Source organism: Nicotiana tabacum, chromosome 24 (assembly GCF_000715075.1).
Source record: "Nicotiana tabacum cultivar K326 chromosome 24, ASM71507v2, whole genome shotgun sequence".
NCBI lineage: Eukaryota > Viridiplantae > Streptophyta > Magnoliopsida > Solanales > Solanaceae > Nicotiana > Nicotiana tabacum.
The window spans coordinates 39,308,695-39,317,138 of NC_134103.1; positions in this window are offsets into that span (position 1 = coordinate 39,308,695).

The following is an 8,444-nucleotide window of genomic DNA, read 5'->3' on the forward strand; positions in this document are numbered from 1 at the left end:
CAAATTGTCTTGCAAGGTGGCCCCATGGCCAAAGTATGACATTATGTGTTCAGAGTACCTTAGTCGCAATTTGGTATGCCAGGTTAGGTGAGGCACCGGGTGCTTGTCTCGCTCCTAGGTTCGGGGCGTGACAAACTTGTGTTTGCATGCACAGATGACGGTGACTAGGAAGACTACGGCTAGCCAGAGGAGAGATATAGCAGTAGGTGAGGGGACCAGCAGGGTACCCCAGTAGATGGGGCCCAGTCTAAGGCTCAAGGTGAGACCCCTACTCAGCCATTACCGGCTCCTCCACCAAATACGGAGATTCCTAGGGAAACCGCACATCCAGTTCCCCCTCCACTTCCATCAGATCAGGACTTGAGGAATGCGGTGCATTTGTTGACACAGTTGGTAGCTACCCAGCAACAGGCTAGGGCATCAGTTAGTGCAGGAACTTCTGAGGAGTCTGGGAGTTCAAGGGTCCGAGAGTTTATTGCTTTGAGTCCCCCAGAGTTCACGGGGACAGATCAGAGAGAGGACCCACAGGATTTCATAGATCAGCTTCACAGGATCTTTCGTGTTATGCATGCCACGGAGAAAGAGGCAGTTGAGCTAGCAGCTTTTCGACTCCGAGATATAGCCATCCTTTGGTATGAGGGATAGGAGAGGTGCAGGGAACGTGATGCACCTCCAGCTATTTGGGAGAATTTTTCAGATGCCTTCCTTGACCAGTACTTACCACGGGAGATCCGACAAGCTCGAGTCGATCAGTTTCTAGCCCTCAAGCAGGGTAATATGAGTGTTCGAGAGTATAGTCTCCGTTTTGACTCATTGGCCAGATATGCACCATCCATAGTTGCTACTATGCGGGACAGGATTCACAGGTTTATAGCAGGGTTAGCCCCGGAGTTAACCGAGGCATGTGCCACCGCTGCATTGCAGGATAGTATGGATATCTCCCGGATTCAGGCATTCGCCCAGAATATAGAAAGGGGTAGGCGTCGGCAGCAGGGTACAGAAAGGGCTGAGCAAGGGCAACTTAAGAGGATGAGATTTCCCAGGTCTCAGGAGCAATATCAGGGTAGTTATAGGACCCAGTACTTCGGACGGCCACCTAGGCCTCCGCCACCTCAGTTACAGGGTTACAGGTATGACCGCTATAATCAGTCAGGACCAGGTGAGAGCTCACGGGCGTCGGGTTTGCAGCGACAGCGAGGATCTGCGCAGACATGGTCATTTCCTCCACGGTGTGACATCTGTGGTAGAGGACACTTGGGCTAATGCCGAGCAGGTTCTGATGCTTGTTATACATGTAGGCGTCCAGGGCATATGATGCGAGATTGCCCAAATAGAGATTCGGGGGGAATGGCACAACCAGCGAGTTCAGCAATAGGATCATCTATGTCCGTGCATCCTTCAGGGTGCGAGTCTCAGTCTTCGGCTGGTAGAGGTCAGGGCAGAGGTAGAGGTTCCAGTTCAAGTGGTAATCAGAACCGTATCTATGCTTTAGCGGGTCGACAGGACCAGGAGTCTTCACCAGACGTTGTGATAGGTATATTAACCATTTGCTCTCACGATGCTTATGCTTTGATAGACCCAGGATCTACTTTATCGTATATTACCCCATTTTTCGCGAGGAAGTTTGGTATAGTGCCTGAAATACTAAGTGATCCTTTTGCGGTATCTACACCGGTCGAAGAATCGATTATTGCTAGATGGGTTTACCGAGGTTGTACGGTGACAATTTGTAGTCGTCAGACCTCAGCTGACCTAGTTGAGCTAGATATGATGGATTTTGATGCTATCATGGGCATGGACTGGTTGGCAGCTTGCTATGCCACAGTTGATTGCCAAGCAAAGGTAGCCAGATTTCATTTTCCGGGTGAGCCAGTCCTAGAATGGGTAGGTAATACACCAACACCCAGAGGTAGGTTTATTTCCTATCTGAAGGCGAGGAAAATGATCGCAAAAGGGTGCATTTATCATATTGTGCGAGTTAGAGATGCAGATGCTGAGATACCTACACTTCAGTCTATTCCCGTAGTCAAAGAGTATGCAGATGTGTTTCCAGATGAGCTTCCAGGTATTCCTCCAGAGCGAGAGATTGATTTTAGCATCGATTTGCTTCCAGGAACTCAACCAATATCCGTCCCTCCGTATAGAATGGCACCTGGCGAATTGAAGGAGTTGAAGGAGCAGTTAAAAGATTTGTTGGAGAAAGGTTACATCAGGCCCAGTACCTCACCTTGGGGTGCACCAGTACTATTTGTGCGGAAGAAAGACGGCTCGCTGAGGATGTGTATCGATTATAGGCAGCTGAACAAGGTAACTATTAAGAATAAGTATCCACTTCCAAGGATCGATGACTTGTTTGATCAGTTGCAGGGGCTAGATGCTTTTCAAAGATAGATTTGAGGTCGGGGTACCACCAGGTCAGAGTTCGGGAAAAAGATATTTCGAAGACAGCCTTCAGGACCCCATATGGCCACTTCGAGTTCCTTGTCATGTCCTTCGGGTTGACTAATGCACCCGCTGTATTTATGGACTTGATGAATAGCCTATTCCGGCCATTTTTAGATCTGTTCGTGATAGTATTTATTGATGATATTCTGGTTTATTCCCATTCAGAGGATGAGCATGCGGACCACCTACGAGCGGTACTCCAAACCCTCCGTGATCGTAAGTTGTATGCTAAGTTTTCTAAATGTGAGTTCTGGTTGAAGTCTGTAGCATTCTTGGGGAATATTGTATCAGATGAAGGGATAAAGGTGGACACTCAGAAGATTGAGGCCGTGAAATCTTGGCCTAGACCTACCACTCCGACAGAGGTTCGTAGCTTTCTAGGCTTAGCAGGATACTATCGGAGGTTCGTAGAGGGTTTTTCTTCCCTTTCGGCACCATTGACGAAGTTGACACAGAAAGAAACTAAGTTTCAATGGACAGAGGCTTGTGAGCGGAGTTTTCAAGAGCTTAAGAACAGGTTGACCTCAGCTCCAGTTCTAACACTTCCAGAGGGTCTAGAGGGTTATGCCGTGTATTGTGATGCATCAGGTGTCGGGTTAGGATGTGTCCTGATGCAACATGGGAAGGTAATTGCGTATGCTTCAAGGCAGTTGAGGAAGCACGAGAGGAATTATCCGACCCACGACCTCGAGTTAGCTGCGGTTGTCCATGCACTTAAGATATGGCGGCATTATTTATATGGTGTTCATGTTGATGTATTTACTGATCATAAAAGCCTGCAATATATCTTCAAGCAGAAAGAGTTGAATTTGCGACAGAGGCGATGGCTTGAGTTATTGAAAGATTACGATGTTAACATTCTCTACCATCCAGGGAAAGCTAATGTTGTAGCAGATGCCTTAAGTCGCCGATCTATGGGTAGCTTAGCACATGTAGAGCCTAAGAAAAGACAATTAGCTAGAGAGATTCATCAATTGTCTTTGTTGGGGGTTCGGTTAGTAGATTCTGAGGATGGTGGAGTTGTACTCCAAAACACTACAAAATCATCCCTCATAGCGAAAGTCAAGGAAAGGCAGTACGAGGACCCAGAGTTGGTCGAGCTGAGAGAGCGAGTTCCGCAGCAGAAGAATCCACTGTTAGAGCTAAAGGGAGATGGGGTTCTCAGATATAGGGGTCGTTTGTGTGTTCCAGATGTAGCAGGGCTACGAGACAGGATTATGTCAGAGGCACATTATTCGTGGTATTCCATCCATCCTGGGTCGACGAATATGTATCATGACATTAAGGATGTGTACTGGTGGAATGATATGAAGAAGAACATTGCTGAGTTTGTCGCCCAGTGTACTAGTTGCCAGCAAGTGAAGGTAGAGCACCAGAAGCCTGGAGGGCTAATGCAGACTATAGAGATCCCGACATGGAAATGGGAGGCGATAAACATGGACTTTATCACGGGTTTACCTCGTTCTAATTGTAAGTTCAATTCCATATGGGTGATAGTCGATAGGCTCACGAAATCAGCTCACTTCCTACCGGTCAGATCTACATATACAGCAGAAGATTATGCAAAGTTATATATTAAGGAGATAATGCGGCTACACAGAGTACCAGTTTCTATTATATCTGACCGTGGGGCTCAGTTTACAACACATTTTTGGAGGTCATTTCAGAGAGGTCTAGAGACTCAGGTGAATCTCAGCACAGCTTTTCATCCACAGACTGATGGACAAGCCGAGCGCACAATTCAGACGCTCGAGGATATGTTACGAGTATGTGTGTTGGATTTTAAAAGAAGTTGGGATGAACATCTACCTCTTGTCGAGTTTGCATATAATAACAGTTACCACTCCAGTATTCAGATGGCTCCGTACGAGGCTTTGTATGGGCGTAAGTGCAGATCTCCTATAGGGTGGTTTGATGTTGGAGAATCTGGGTTACATGGGCCAGACCTGGTTCAGCAGGCCATAGAGAAAGTAAAGGTTATCCGAGAGCGACTGTTGACAGCTCAGAGTCGTCAGAAGTCATATTCTGACGTGCGGCGACGAGACTTAGAGTTCAGGATTAATGACTGGGTATTCTTAAAGTATCACCTATGAAGGGCGTGATGAGGTTTGGCAAGAAAGGCAAGCTTAGCCCACGGTATATTGGGCCTTATAGGATCATTCGGAGAGTGGGCCAAGTAGCTTATTAGTTAGAGTTGCCCTCAGAATTGGAGTCTGTCCATCCGATTTTTCACGTATCTATGCTACGAAAGTGCATTGGCGATCCTACTCGAGTGGTGCCCACAGATGATGTACAGATTACAGAGGACTTGTCATACGAGGAAATTCAAGTTGCCATCATAGACCGACAAATCTGCAATCTACGAAATAAGGAGGTAGCTTCCGTAAAGGTTTTATGGAGGAGCAAGAATGTAGAAGAGATGACGTGGGAATCAGAGGAAGAAATGAAGTCTAAATACCCCCACCTATTTCAAACTGAAGATATGGTTCGAGATGGGACGCTACAACATAGCTCTATGTAGGCTAGCAGGTCATCAGGTAAGCTTTTATTTTTCACTTTCAATATTTATGATTTACGGTCGGTGAGGCAAATTGCTGCTATTTATAAAGATTGGCCATGTGTGGCATGTATAGTATGTTTCTGGCTACGTGCAGGTTGGTTTTAACCTAGTGTACGAAGGATACTTTGGCAAAATTTTCCAAAGTCTCTAAGAGTAAACATTCGAGGACGAATGTTCCCAAGGGGGAGTGATGTTACACCCTATATTTTCGTACGTAAAAATGCATCGTAAGCAAACTAATGTAGGACCAAAAATGAGATAATATTTAAAAGTATATAAATTAATTTAATCATGTTACCTCTGAGGTTACAAATATTGAAGATCATGAACAACAAGTACAAAGAGGGTTGGACGGTTCAGAAGATAAAGCAATTGAAGAAAATAATGTTTCGTCGAAAGTCGACAAGTTGGGAATGTTATAACATATACCTTTGGGGTGAGACTAGGGTGCTTAACATGATAAGGAGATTATGTTATGATTTATATTAGTCGTATGACATCCGTGTGTTATGTTTTGAAGTCAAGAGAGTTGTGGAACAAAAGTCGATGAAAGTCATCACAAGTTACATTCATAAGTTTTACTGAAACTTTGGGTCAAATGTAACTGCAATTTTCTCCCAATATACTTAGAGTTATGGGGTGTTCCACCCATCAAATTAAAGATCTATGAGTCTATTTTCCAACGCATTAAACCGTTTGTCAATACGACATTGGAGTAGAAAGATATGGGCATTTGTACGATACTGCGCAAGCTGCTAGGTGACAAGTAGGTGTGTCACCTACTTGCTTAAATGAAAGCCCAAAAATGGGCCATTTCGGGTCGTCCAAAGAGGCCTTTTAAGGGCCTATTTTCTTCATATATTAGACTTAAAATAGAGCATAATAACCAGACATAAGCTCTGCAAGGAATCCTCCCAAAAATTTCCCACAAACCCTAATTGATTTTCTCTCCCTTTCAAGTTCCAATTGGAGGTAAAACCTAGAGTTTGAAGAACCAAGATAAGAGCTGAGTTATCCAACAAATAAGGTGAGTTTACTTCTCTCTTTCATCCAATTTTTCTTCTGTAAATTCATGGTAAGTCATTCTATACTTGTAAGAACTCACGGGACGGTGATCGGAAGCCGTGAGTTCGAGTTATTCACTTGTAGCGGACTGTTTTGTGGACTGTTTTGTGTTGCTGTTGGGCTGCGTGTTTTACTACTATTTTGTGGAGTTTTGGAGGAGGAAGGGGGTTTATAAACACCATATAAATGTAGGGTGGTTGGCTGGTCGTTCGTCATAACATTTTTGGGTCGTTTGACACTACTACGGTGGTCGTTTTGTGTACGAAGAGATTGGGGTGTGTTGGGCTGTTTTGTAGTATTTGATGGTGTATATAGGGCTGAAAAATGATGTATATATGTTGTTATTGTTCTGTTCTTGTATTGTTGGTGTTATCTTGAATTTGGAGGAAGTAAGGATTATAGGGGAGATGCTGCCCGTTTTAATACAAAATAGGTTTGTCGTTCGTTGTGCGATAGTTGTACCTTTCGTAACTTAACGATAGTATTATTATCATTCTTGTAGATTAAGGTGCGAAGAGGTGAGTTCAACTTGGTGATTGGAAAGATTGTGATAAGGTATGTTAAGGCTAAGCCCTTCCTTCATTTTGGCATGATCTCGTAGCTACATGTGTTAATAATGAGACATAAAGAGAAGTTCGTATTCATGAATTTATTCACATTATTCTAGTCTCATAAGTTATAATATTATTCCTTATCGGGACTTCATATTCAGTTTAGTTTTATCTTTATTCAGTCAAGAGAGCAGAGGGTCTATATATATATATATATATACAATATTACACTATTTTCAACCACCATCGAGCTATAATCGGTGGGCAGGCCCCTATTGCGCAACCTCTGATCAGATGGTAAGTTATCCTACTGTGGCCGAGCGCCTATGAGCGAGCCCAGGATGGCCAAGATATAGAGCCCAGTATGGTCGAGCGCCTATGAGCGAGCCTACTACGGCCGAGCATTTACACGTACCGAGCCTTATAGGGCCGGACATTTATTTTACTTAATATATTGAGAGAGTTGAGTCAGTATCAGCAGGTAAGTATATCTCCAGATCATCTTTGACTCCCAGTTAATTTCAATTATCATATTATCAGTTCAGTTTCAGCTTTCAGTTATTTTATTTCCTTACATACTCGGTACATTATTTCGTACTGACGTCCCTTTTCTGGGGGCGCTGCATTTCATGCGTGCAGGTTCAGACAGACAGACGGGTAGACCTCCTCAGTAGGTGTTTCCCGAGTTCAGCCTGATCGGTAAGCTCCACGTCTTTCGGAGTTGCCAGGTCTAGAGTATTGTGTACATCTTATGTATATCTGTATATATGTTATGGGTAGGTCGGGGCCCTGTTCCGATCATAGTACATCTATCAGTAGAGGCTTGTAGACATATCCTGTTGGTTAGTGCAGTATGTTGGGTTTGTAGGCCTGGTATGTATAATTTGGTGGTTTGTTAGCTGTAGTAGCTATGATGGCCTTTTCAGCCTAGCTTTATATTGATGTTTAGTTAGCGCTAGTTCCATTCAGTTTTATATTTTGCTTCGCAAATTATCTTGCAAGGTAGCCCCATGGCCAAAGTATGACATTATGTGTTCAGAGTCCCTTAGTCGCAATTTGGTACGCCAGGTTAGGTGAGGCACCGGGTGCTTGTCTCGCTCCTAGGTTCGGGGCATGACACAACTGGGATCGCAGGTGCGAGATGTGAGCCGCATCTGCATGTCCGCAGATCCGGAGGTTCAATTGCAGAAGCGGATGAGGCTGGCCTGGGCTATGGTCGCAGAAGCGGAAGGTTATCCGCAGAAGCGGGCTCACAGGTGCGAGCCCTATCCCGCTGAAGCGGAAATCCTGGCCATAAGTGGAATCCGCACCTGCGATGGTTTTTCCATAGGTGCGGCATCGCAGGTGTGACTGAGAGCCCGCAAATGCGAAATCGTTGGGCAGAAAAGAGCTAAACTCGAGGGTTTGATTTCATTGTCTATTTTGGACCTAGAGAGCTCGGTTTGTGGCGATTTTTAGAGGGTTTTGCAAGGAAATCATTTGGGTAAGGAATCTTAACTCATTTTTCATTAATTCCCATGAATCTATTGTTGTTTTCTTCATTTAAATAGTGTTTCTAGTTGGAAAATTGGAGAAATATTGGATAAATTTCTTATGCTAAAATTTGGGGATTTGAAAGACGATTTGAGGTCGGATTTGAGTATTTTCTGTATGGTTGGACTCGATATCGAATGGGTGTTTGAATTTTATAATTTTGGTCGGGTTCCGAGACGTGGGCCCGGGTCGACTTTTTGGAGTGATTTTTTAATTCTTTGCTAAAGTCGTTGTTTTATTATTTAAATTAGTTTCTTATAGTTATATTTATAGAATGTAATTATTTTGGC